General features: G+C 44.4%; 1 protein-coding gene across 49 annotated transcripts in view; it reads left to right on the forward strand.

Moving 5' to 3' along the window:
- The window catches only part of LOC144065839 (receptor-type tyrosine-protein phosphatase delta-like), a 208,460-nt gene that overhangs the window by 13,786 nt on the left and 182,221 nt on the right, over positions 1-12,453 (forward strand). The window contains exon 4 of one of the 49 annotated variants that reach the window (XM_077588977.1): positions 2,387-2,429. The exons of the other annotated variants lie outside the window; for them this stretch is intronic. The gene's annotated coding sequence lies outside the window, so the exon portion shown is untranslated. The remainder of the gene's footprint in view (positions 1-2,386; positions 2,430-12,453) is intronic. 49 annotated transcript variants of the gene reach the window in all.

Consider the following 12,453-nt stretch of genomic DNA (forward strand, 5'->3'; position numbering starts at 1 on the left):
TTGGTGAAAGTGACCCGTGTTGACCTGTAAAAAAAATGTAAAACTGCAATTTTTCCGCTGAGAGAAGAGGCCACGCTCAATATTCTGCGGCTGGCCGACCCCCAAATTGGAGCACCGCTTTGATTTGAACGGCGGCTCTCGTTTGGTTTTTCAAGTGTTTTGCTCGAAAATCCGCGATGGGGCTCGCGGGTGAGAGCTCTCGGTGGACGGCCGGTACGTAGCAGCTGTATGCTAATGTACCCCCCTTTCCCTGCGGGTCAAGAAATGCCATCCCGGGCATGGACCCTCTGCCGCAGCCATTTTAAATGCTTTTCAATATTATTGGATTGGATTGGATAACTTTATTCATCCCGTCTTCAGGAAATGTCATTGTGACAGTAGCAAGAGAGTGAGGACGCAGAAATAGGAAAGGCATTTTAGACATAAATAGATAGGTAATAAGTAAATAAATAAATACATGAATAAATATATAAATAAATAAGCGTGTTGCTGAAATACATATATATATACATATACACATATGTGTACATACACATATGTACACATAAAGGTACACATACATACACATACATAAGCACATACATAAGCACATATATACATACATACACATACATATACATAAGCACATATATACATACATACATACACATTGATATGTACATGCATGCATACGGTAGGTCTTAACACTCAGCCATTTGTTTTGTTAAAGAGCCTGACAGCTGATTGTAGGAAGGATCTGCGGAAGCGCTCCTTCCTGCAATGAGTGTGCAGCAGTCTATTGCTAAAAGAGCTTTGGAGGGACTCCACAGACTCATGCAGGGGGTGGGAGGTGCTGTCCATGATGGACATCATCCTGGTCAGCATCCTCCGCTCTCCCACTTCCTCCACAGAGTCCAAAGGACAGCCCAGAACAGAGCTGGCCCTCCTGACCAGCTTATTCATTCTGTTCCTGTCCCCCACATGTCTGTTCTTCGTTTTGGATTTTATCAAATAATATTGTTGCACTCCGTGTTTTTTATTCTCTTTCGTCAGGCATGTTTTGGCTGGTGCGACGAGTCGAAAAATATGGTTGTTTTTCTGGCGAGAGAAAGTTTGTCCACGTGTAGGGGGAAAAAAAACTTGGTCAGAACATCTCCCACGCGCGGATCTCGACCTGTTGTGATATTCAAATGAGGACAGCTGCTGATGCGTTCCTTCCCGTCGGCAGATCAGCCAATGCTACGAGTTTGTTCCGAGCGGTAATTAAGACTTGAGAATTAGTCGCGTTTCTCGGGACCTTGACTCGCGACGGCGCGTCAATCACAAAGTCCCGAAGATGCCGACGACGGTGAGCTCGTTAGGGAGAGTGGCGCATCTTTTCTGACGGATTTATGCAAATTTTAGACAAATGCTGAGTCTATAGATGTCTGGCTTTTGTCTCTGCAGCTGGTTTGTGTACACGCACGACTAAAACGATTAGCTAGTAAGGATTCGTTGTCATCGATCCGTTCCCTTGATAATTCTTGAAATCATTGGAGAATTTAGGAGTTCTAAAAGTTAGTCATTTTCTGATGTTGAACAATCTCTGCCGTCTTGTTGACGTTTTTGCAGTGGCGGGCCGTCAGGGGCCTTCAAGGCCTTCTCTGCTGGCCTAAGAAATATCTGAATCCTATATTATATTTTGTCCATCAATACTTATGAAATAATTCCAAATTGTCTGTTAGATTCCTTACATTGCTTTTCCCCCTGGTTGCACTGCTTCCAGATGTGTGTTTTCATATTGAAGCATTTAACCAATCACAATTCAGCCATTATTTGTTGCCAGGGTCAGAAATCTGCCTCAAGGCCTTCACAATCAGTTCTGCGGGCTCTGCTGCATTAAACAAGCGTCGATAAGACTGTTGCTTTAACCAATCAGATTTCCAGTTGGCAACACCACAATGCCTTGTCGCAGGCGTAGGGATATGTCATCGCTTTCACCAACTATGATTGGCTAGTGATTAGCCAGAGCTACCAAACTGTATCTGGAGCTAGCTGCACAAGCAAATATATTGTTGTTGATTTAAAGCCATTTTCAAGACGGACTATGCCAGAAATACGACAGGACATGCTCGACTTTCAGCATTAGCTTTGATGGCGATAGAAAAGAAGGAAGAAAGAAAGGAGGATGGATATTGTGTACAGTTAAAAAGGATTTTTGGGGAGTAAAATATGGCTATATTCCTAAATAATATTTCAATTGTGGGCCCGGTTCTGATATCTGAAAAGCTCCAGTGTTTGTATTTAATCATTAAATGCTGCTAGGAAGTGGATTTTACCCGTTGAAGGCGCTATGAGAAAATGCACGGACTGCCACTGCATTTTTGAAATGACAATTTCTGTCTCAGAGATACCTTTGTTTTTTTAGCTGGATGACACCACCCTTAGGACACGCCCTCATTCCCTCCAAGGTACTTTTGTTTTTCCAGACTTACATATCAGGTTATGCGAAGATTGAAATATGAAACTCATTTTTAGATCATCCTTGTACGTTATCCTGCAGTAGTTTTGCCTTGACAGGTTGCGCGCATTAATCAGTCATGAAGGAGCTAAATATAAACGTTTTGAATTTGGAATGTTTGTCGGGGCGTCGTTCCGATTGCGCAATGCTTACAGCTCCTTACGCAAGGGAGACGCTCTGCTTAATAAAGAAGTAGAAGACGACTTTATTGATCTGCCGCGGGTTGATTCGCATTCACTTGTCTTTCCTTCCATAGACAAAAGAAATGAAAAGAAAACAGCGTTTTTTCTTCACTCGCACGTGAAATCCGAATTGGCCTCGCTACAGGGTGGCACTTTTCAAAACGGGGCTCTAAATTAATAAAATCCTTGCAATTAAATCCTCTCCACGCAAGTAGCCCGCAGTCTTTCACGCCGCGTGCTATCATCTTTACAATTAGTCATATCCAACGACGATCTGTGTACGTTTCGTCTCCGTGATGGAACGGGCTCTATTAGAGCGCGCTTTAATGGCGCCCGCCTCTCTTCTGCGGCGCTGAACCGACATGACGGGCAGATTAAGAGTAATACCCTAAAGTCTTCCCGTCCTCGGGCAAACGAGCGCGCTCTGTCCCCGAAAAACAAGGGCGCCCATGCAACTTTTACAAGGCCTTGCTAATGCGTTCCTCGCTAAAAAGGCAGCGAAAATGCGTTTGGGGAGCACGTCTCGGACTTTTTTTGCATTCTCCAAAATAGCCGCTTTTAATTTGACCTTTGAGCAGGTCGTCGTCAAACTTTTTGACCGGCATCTTTTCCACGGCGTCTGAAAACGGCCGGCAAAAAGGAAGAGGCGGGACACTAAATCTTCACTTTGCACTCCATACACTCGATGGCCACACTTCAGCGTGATCTGCCGACGTCGAAGGTCGCGAGGCGGGAAGCGGGGGTCCTGCGGGACTCTCCGCCGGGCGATTTCGCCGTTCCCCCGTCTGGGTCGTTTGCCGCAAACACGAGCGGCTTTGTCGGCGTCCTTCGCTCGTCGGCGCGAGAGCGACACGAAAATCGATAACCCGCTCGGAAGCTCTATAGCGAACGGTGGTGGGGAGGTGCTCCATTTACTGCTCTGCAATCTCAGCAAAATCCACCACGGATCGTTCGGACCGTCCCCTTTTGACCCTTTACGTAGTCAGGGACAACGCACGTAGGTCTAATATTGTAGATCAGGGGTGTCAGACTCGGATTGGTTCGCGGGCCGCTTTAACGTCAACTTAATTTCATGTGGGCCGGACCATTTTAGATATAATGTTTAGATTCTTTTTTTATAAATGGATTAAAAGAACTGGATTAAAAGACCAGAATATTCCGTTTTATATAGATCTAAAACAATTTTTATTTTAGCTTTTTAAAAATATATTTTTAGATTTTACAAAATGATTTTTGAACTAAAAACACAGAAAAAAATGGATTAAAAAAGGACAATTATTGATTTAAAAGGGGGAAAATCAAGAAATTTAGTAGACATCTATACCAGGGATGGGCAAACTTTTCGGCCCTGGGCCCACATTGACTTTAAAATTTCGACAGACGGGCCGGGTCAGCACAAGATACGATACATATAAAAACTGCATCCTTTAACAGTACATATGAAACATAAACAGAAAAAAAGGAAGGAAGGTTTGCTTGCATTTCATGCACAAACTGTTTTTTCTCTTGTAGCTTCACATTCAGCTCATTCATGTGTCAGGATGTCCACAGTAAAAGTTAAATGTTCAGAAATTACAGTATTCTCAAGTAGCTACAATAACGAACTAGTCTCCCGTTCGAGCTCCCACACACATTTACATACTTTTACTAGACTAGTGCGCCATCTATCCGGGAAACGAGGGTATTGCAGGGAAATGAATGAGGTCATTGATTTTTTACTATAATTTGGACAACGTCGGCGGGCCGGATTATAAAGCCTAACGGGCCGTATTAGGCCCGCGGACCGTAGTTTGCCCATGTCTGATCTATACTCATCATTTTAATTTGATCCTAAAACAGAAAGCGGCACTCATGATTTACTTTTCCGGGCCACACAAAATGATGCGGCGGGCCAGATTTGGCCCCCGGGCCGCCACTTTGACACGTGCTGTAGATAATCAGACGCCCAATCCATTTGTAATGATGTCATAAGTTGGTAAACATCTCGTTCTTCTGCGAGCGACGATGTAGCACTTTTCTAAAAGTAGGAGGCACTTGTGTGTGCACGCTCAGTTCGTGGCTATTTTTACCAGCCCGTTCCTGGATCCGCTGCAGCGGCAAAATCGCCGGATTTTAAATGCGTAGTTTAACGTTTACGCGGAGGTCTGTTAGCTCTTGCGCATGTGATAAATAGCGGCGTGGCTCCCGGGTCAGCATCCAAGCTGTCTTCGTGCATTTAGCTGTGGAATAGGATTCAGTTTATTGTGCTTCATTTAACTGCCTCCGCCCGACCTTAAGGACCCGACGCTTTATGAATGCGCAACGCGTCGCATTCGCATTTTATCCGGTGCGGGGAGATTATTATATGCCGGGCATGTGTTGTTTCAGTGTTTTACAAAGTAGTTTCACGTCTGAGATGAAATAATTACCTCTGCTCGCAGGTGAAACTCATGCAAAGTGACGGGATGTATTCGGTTCTGCCTGTTTGGGATCACTCAAGAACCAATAAGAGGGATTGTCTATCTTATCGGTGATTATATTTGAGGACAGAGTTCGCAGATGTCAGAATTTCGACGTTAATTGATTACAAACTGGCCTTTTTAACTCAAATTTTGCAGGGTGATGAAAACTGTCCTTGGGTCAAACGACGTTCTCTGTATCAAATCGAAATTCCTTATCGGATTTGGGAAGTGTTTCATTCGCACAATACATACAGAAGTTGCCGGATGTGGTGCTTATAAATCAGTGGCGGTCCATGCATTTTCTCGTAGCGCCTTCAACGAGTAAAATCCACTTCCCTAGCAGCATTTAATGATTAAATACAAATACTGGAGTTTTTCAGACATTACAACCGGGCCCACAATTGAAATATTATTTAGGAATATAGCCATATTTTACTCACAAAAATCCTTTTTAATTGTACACAATATCCATCCTCCTTTCTTTTGTCCTTCTTTTCTATCGCCATCGAAGCTAATGATGAAAGTCGAGCCTTTCCTGTCGTATTTCTGGCATAGTCCGTCTTGAAAATGGCTTTAAATCAACACAACAATATATGCTTGTGGAGCTCGCTACAGATACAGTTTGGTAGCTCTGGCTAATCACTAGCCAATCATAGTGGGTGAAAGCGATGACGTATCCCTACGCCTGCGACAAGGCATTGCGGTGTTGCCAACTCGAAATCTGATTGGTTAAAGCAACAGTCTTATCGAAGCTTGTTTAATGCAGCAGAGCCTCCAGAACTGATTGTGAAGGCCTTGAGGCAGATTTCTGACCCTGGCAACAAATAATGCCTGAAATGTGATTAGTTAAATGCTTCAATATAAAAACACACATCTGGAAGCAGTGCAACCAGGGGGAAAAGCAATGTAGGGAAGCTAACAGACAATTTGGAATTCTTTAATAAGTATTCCTAGACTAAATATAATATATGATTCAGATATTTCTTAGGCCAGCAGAGAAGGCCTTGAAGGCCCTGACGGCCCGCCACTGCTAGAAATAAAGCTTAGGGCAATCTTATACAAGCGCAGGATTTGTATGTCCTACATTGAAGAAAAAAATACTTTCAAGTGAACACATTTTGCTGCTGCAGTGACGTTGCGGTCTCATTAGCCAAAGACCACGTCAGTGAAATCCCATGTATTTTGCTTTTATCAGCAGAGCAAGACTTATTGGGAACTGCCTCACACGCGGGAAGGCATCATTATCAGTGTTTGTGTGCTCTTTTTATTTATTTTTTTGGTCCCCCTTCTTTCCCTGGGTGCACTGTCACAAACGGAGATTTATTAGAATTTATTTTAGCCCGTTTTCTTCCTTCCTCGGGGGCTGGGCGCACTTATCTGTGTGACAGCACGCTCGGCGTGAACTTTTTCCATACGAGAATTCCGACTTGCCTGATTGCGTTCCCGCGTTCAACTTGTAAAATGGCTTCTTCGCCCCTTCGAAGGCTCTTAATTGCATCATAAACGACAACGACGTGACTGACTCATCTATTCCTGTTTTCGATTTATGAGCCGGTACACGGTCGATTGGTCGCCGGTCTTTTGGTCGCCCGGAAAGTAAGTGCTAATTACCATTTAAAATTGTTGCCCAAATTCCATAAATACAAACTGCAAATTATTATTTAGTCATACTTAATGGTACACGGTCGATTGGTCGCTGGTCTTTTGGTCACTGATCTTTTGGTCGCCCGTTGTCGCGGTCGGAGCGACCAAAAGATCGGCGACCAATCGACCGCACACGTATGAGCCAATTCCGTTCGCTGGTCTCTGTCTGGCGTCAAAGAGGTTGCAGTCGCGAACCTGTTCCTAAATGTTAGCGAAATGTCTTGAATGCTAAAACGGCGATCGCGCGGGCCTCGTGGCGGAACTACGCGACCGTGAGATCGATGACAATTCCAGTCTCTCCACGCTGGCGTTTTCCAGCCTCCCCACCCGACTTTCGTTTTTCCGCTCTCTTTGTTTTGCTCCGCCCTCCCCCTTTCTTTTCATTCTGTCTCCAGGTCTGAGTTTTCTCCCTCCCGCTTCGTTTCCTTTTCACACGACTGCGTGACATGGCCGCGGGACGTGTAAACACAAGGTTTGACAGATGCAGATGAGCGCGTCACCCGCTCGGCGTACGGATTTGTCAGGTCCTCCGAGTTCGGGTTCGTTTGACGCCGTGTCGCCGAGAACCCGTTTGGAGTTTATTTGCGGAGGCGCCGCGTCCTATACGATGACTGCGTCGTCCCCGGATCGGATGGGAAATCGTAATATCGTGTCTAAATTGCGTTGAAGGTGACGGCTTCCCTCCGTTCCCAAATGGACCCGTGACCGAACGTTTCGTTGAAAGACGTTTTGTTCCCGGACGTTTGGTCCCTGGACGTTTGGTCGACCGGACGTTTGGTCGACCGGACGTTTGGTCGACCGGACGTTTGGTCGACCGGACGTTTGGTCGAACGGATGTTTGGTCGAACGGACGTTTGGTCGAACGGATGTTTGGTAGAACGGACGTTTGGTCGCCGGGTTCGCTCGCTGTCAAATTATGAGAGTTTACTGTTGATATTTTGATATTAGATATTTAAATATTAAACTCACTCTCTATCTCTCTCTCATGATTATGATTTTGAGAGCTGGTTTCAACAGTAACAACCCGGCGACCAAACGTCCGTTCGACCAAACGTCCGTTCTACCAAACGTCCAGTCGACCAAACGTCCGGGGACCAAACGTCTTTCGACGAAACGTCCGAGTACCCTGCGGACCGGACTCGCGATTGGCGTTCGCTAGCATACCAACCTTTTGTTGCCCGTCCTAATTGGGTGGAATCCTTTTGAACCTCACTGTGGTGCAAAGCTTCTTTGTGTCAATCACATCAAATTACTCCCTCAACTCCAAAATAAGAAAAAGCGAGGCGTAAACAAGGTCGCGCATGAGGTATTCATCCCGTCAGAAGTATTCTTAAACAGAGAGAAGCACGGCATCAGAAGAACGTTGGCACCTCACAACCCCCCCGTCCTATGACAGGCGTCTCCATAGTACCCTTTAGATCACGGTTGCCACCCCCTTTTCTCTTCTTCTTCCCACGCGCCTCCATACATGAACCTCCACGGCGCTCGCTAACAAACTTTGCCAACATCACTTCTGACGGAACGTCGCTTTCGGATGCGGCGCGGGGCTAAAAAGGTCTTGCCGTGCGGTCGGCGCGCAGACCGAAACTTTGCTTCTTTCAAGTGAGCATCTTAACCGGCTTTTGTCATACCGACCATCAGGATTTCACCTCCCCCCAAAAGTCAAACGTTGACGGACGTAGACATTAAATACATTTGAGCGGGAGGGCTGGCATTGAGTGGTACCGACGCCGAGAACCTCCAGGGGTTTCCGCTCGAACATCATGTCAAAGGGTCGCCGGCTTGACGGGAATCTGGCAAGGTTTAACCCCAAAAATAAGGCTTACATCATTCTAAGAGTTGCCATAGCAACAGCAGAACCACAATTCTCTTCATTTCGAGCGTTGCGCTGCGGCGCGGACTCTACTTTCGTGACCTACATCAACTTCTACATTTCTTCCTGGCTGCTTTCCCAAGTATGCTCATCTTAAGTCGGCCGTTTTCCAAAGATGCGCACGCCAAGCGTCTCATTTGCGAGGGCCTTCACTCGGCCAATCGCGGCCCGACGCTTTTTCTCATAGTTCGGTGCGTACCGTTCCCGAAGGGATCTATTAAGTCGCTGCAGTCGGTGGGCCGGGGAGAAGAAAGAGCGAGCTTCCGAATGGATTAGTTCGTCAATAAAACGCTGGGGAAGACATTCCTACATTCACTTTATCCCGAAGGGTTTTATTCATTATCCAGTAGCAGGTGGAGTTGTGTTCCATTTTTTTGTGGGGGGGGGCTTACACTTTCAGATTCCGAGCTTTTTAAAATGACTAAGATTAGTCATGCCATTCCAAACGGATCGGATGTCTATCATCGTCAATGACGGCCAATAAATTGTAAAGTTTCCCCTCATTTGTTCTTACGAAAGCCAAACATCCTCATGTTTACACGGTCGATTGGTCGCCGGTCTTTTGGCCGCCCGGAAGGTTATTGATAATTACCATTTAAATTGTTGCTCAAATTCCCTAAATACAAACTGCGAATTATTATAGTCATACTTAATGCCCTATTAATTATTAGGCTAAAGAAAAGCTCCAAATTTCCTGGACTTTTATTGTTTTTTGTTGGAGAACTTGTTAAGACCCTGACTGACGTCGCTTCTTAAAGGGACAACGCATGTACATACAAACTCTTCCTCTACACTCGCGTCGGCTCAGTGAAACTGCTCATGGCCATTGTTGGCTTTTATTGATGCGTAGACCGTGTTGTTTTACCTTGTTTTGTCGCCGGTCTTTTGGTCACCGGTCTTTTGGTCGCCCGTTGTCGCGGTCCGGGCGACCAAAAGACCGGCAATTCGCCTCAGGATGGTGATCGGACATCAATTGTGGTCAATTGTCCGGAACCACTTAAATGTTTCTCGGTGTAAAATTGCAAAGAATAGTTTGATTATATTCTTTGTTATGATTAAAATATGATACGAATGCCCGGCGCGCGAGCGGCAAGGCCGAAAAACAACGTTGAATGGCCGTGTCCTTCGTTCCCTCCGGCGCCACTTCATTAAAATGGTAAATGGAGATGACTTATGGAGCTTTTATCTGCACCGTTACAGTGGCCAAAGCGCCTTACGGGCGCTCATATTCATACATTAAAGCACCAAAGTAGAAACATTTGCGCGAGTCTGACCGTTTTCAAATGATTTTTTGAGCAAATCATGGCGGTCCCCTGGGCCAAAGAGGAAAAGGATCATCCGGATTGTTATCGGCCCAAATTTAAGGCAAAAAAGCAGTAGCTTTGATGATGAGGTAAAAAAAAAATGGCATATTGTAACTTAAAATTAACATTGCACATCTCTAAAACCCAGTGGCGGTCCGTGCATTTTCTCGTAGCGCCTTCAACGGATAAAATCCACTTCCTAGCAGCATTCAATGATTAAATACAAATACTGGAGCTTTTCAGACATTACAACCGTTACAAAAAATAATGAAAGGAAGCTAACAGACTAATAAGTATTGATGGACAAAATATAATATATGATTCAGATATTTCTTAGGCCAGCAGAGAAGGCCTTGAAGGCCCTGAGAGCCCGCCACTGCTTTGAGCTAATGCTAATGTTGCATCGGCCGGCTTATCTTTTTTCCGCTATGTTTGGGCTATTTTGGAGTCCCCAATAAAAAAGATAGGTGTAGTATGATCAAATAAAAGTGGGTTCTCAGAACTCTCCAACAAAACCGGGACTTTGAAATCCCCCCATCTGTCAGGCGTCCTATTTTGCTCTGTGTGGTGTCGCAATGACGCACGCCGAAGCGTAGCGACGACAAATATTTGTATGCTAATGCCGGTGTTCATCTGCCGCTTGAATGAAAGGTGGCCATCTGACAAACGCTTGCTTCTCATATGAGCGCAGTCAAAAAAAGTCAGGAAATCGACAGCTTTTCCAGTCTTGATTGCAAAAAAATAACCTGTTATTTGGAGTCAATAGCCCTTTGTAGAGCACTCATTCGCCGGCGTCAACGTCCAATCTAGTTTGACCACTGACAAAATAGATTGGATGTCTAAGGCTGTTGAAAAATGAGTTCTCCCAGTTTAAATGAATTGTTGTCAATGGCAAACAATGAGATTCCAAAATAAGAGTACCTGCAACCAGTGTATTTCTGTCTTTATCAACATTTTCTTTATAGAGATATTGCTTTTGTTTTGGTCTTTTAATATTAAAAAATTGTCATTTGTTTGTTATGGTTGTCATTTTGAATGTCAGTTGACTGCCATCAAGTATATTACGAGATTCTTTATATATAATTTTATATACCGTATTTTCACGACTATACGGCGCATCATATTTTTAGCCGCAGTGTCAATAACGAGTGCTATTTCTGTATTTGACACACACAAAGGACGCACCGTTTTTAAAGACGCAGCCAGGCATTGCAAAACATACACCAGCTTAAACATACACGCTACACCCACACGCTAAAAACACATTTTTAAAAAGGCGACGGAAGCAAAACTAAGTTTGGTTGTACTTTATTTAGCCATTTTACAATGTACTCACGTCATTATCACCCACAGGTCCATCAAAGTTGTTTCTTAAAGCTGTGTTGATGTCGATGTATACAGGCCACAATCCATTGGGTGTATTGACAAAAGAACTACATATCCCAGCAGTCACTGCGCAGTACTTTTTCTACGGGAAAATAGGAGACTCGGGGGCTGCTTGCCGTAATTGTGAGAGATGGTGTACCCTATCGACTGATTTATTTTATTTTATCGTGATAACAATTTTAGTATTGGTCCATATATAAAGTGCACTGGATTATAAGGCGCCCTGTCTATTTTGGAGAACATTTAAGACTTTTCTGTGCGCCTTATAGTCGTGAAAGTACGGTAATCATTTGTATCAAATCTATCCAAATGCACGGAAAGTCAGCCAATAATTTCAAGAACCACACAACTGGCGCCGAAAACCTGACAACAGCTGGGAAACATTCTTCCCTTTAATAATAAACAACGTCAGAGTGTTAAAATAACAGAGCAAAGAACGTACTTTCCTGTCCAATTTGCAGGCTGCTCTATTTGTCTTTTTTCCCACTTGGGATAAAATATCACTAGCATGAGTTGGATATGTTAGACTTTTATAATTTAGCATACATTAGGATTGTGGATAATATCTTTAGCAACACATACAGTGAAAGAAACAGTACATGCACTAATCGGGAAATCTTGTTATTTGCACCCTCGGGTTCGATCCTGTCGTGCACAGTGAAAGCAAAATATTGCTTGGATCAAAATGGAGACTGTTATCGACTCCAAAAAAATTCATCTTGACTCGCGCGCTAGATTCATTTCTGCCAAGGACATTTTTGTGCGCTTTGGGGTGATTACGCAACAAAACCCGCTCTGATTTTGGTTTTCATTCTTTATTCCAGTGCGGCCCATTCATTAAAATGGAAATTGCGCCTGGTTTTAGATCTGCGCGTTCCCTTTCCGGCTAGGAGGAGTTCCACTTTGGTGTGGATGTAAGGGTCAAGGTTTGCAAACAAAAGCGGCCAGCGAGGGGACGCTGAGTCTACATTGCCGCGATCGACATCGTAAATTAGCAGACTGTCGGCGCTTTTCTCCCGGGAATCGCTAATGTCAACACGATAGGCGCTGTTGTTTTGGTTGTTAAGTCCGATCGATGGGAGAGCTCGTGGATAACTTTCAAACTTGAACAGATATCATTTCCTACCTTTTCTAGTTGACTTTT

Source organism: Stigmatopora argus, chromosome 20 (assembly GCF_051989625.1).
Source record: "Stigmatopora argus isolate UIUO_Sarg chromosome 20, RoL_Sarg_1.0, whole genome shotgun sequence".
Taxonomy (NCBI): domain Eukaryota; kingdom Metazoa; phylum Chordata; class Actinopteri; order Syngnathiformes; family Syngnathidae; genus Stigmatopora; species Stigmatopora argus.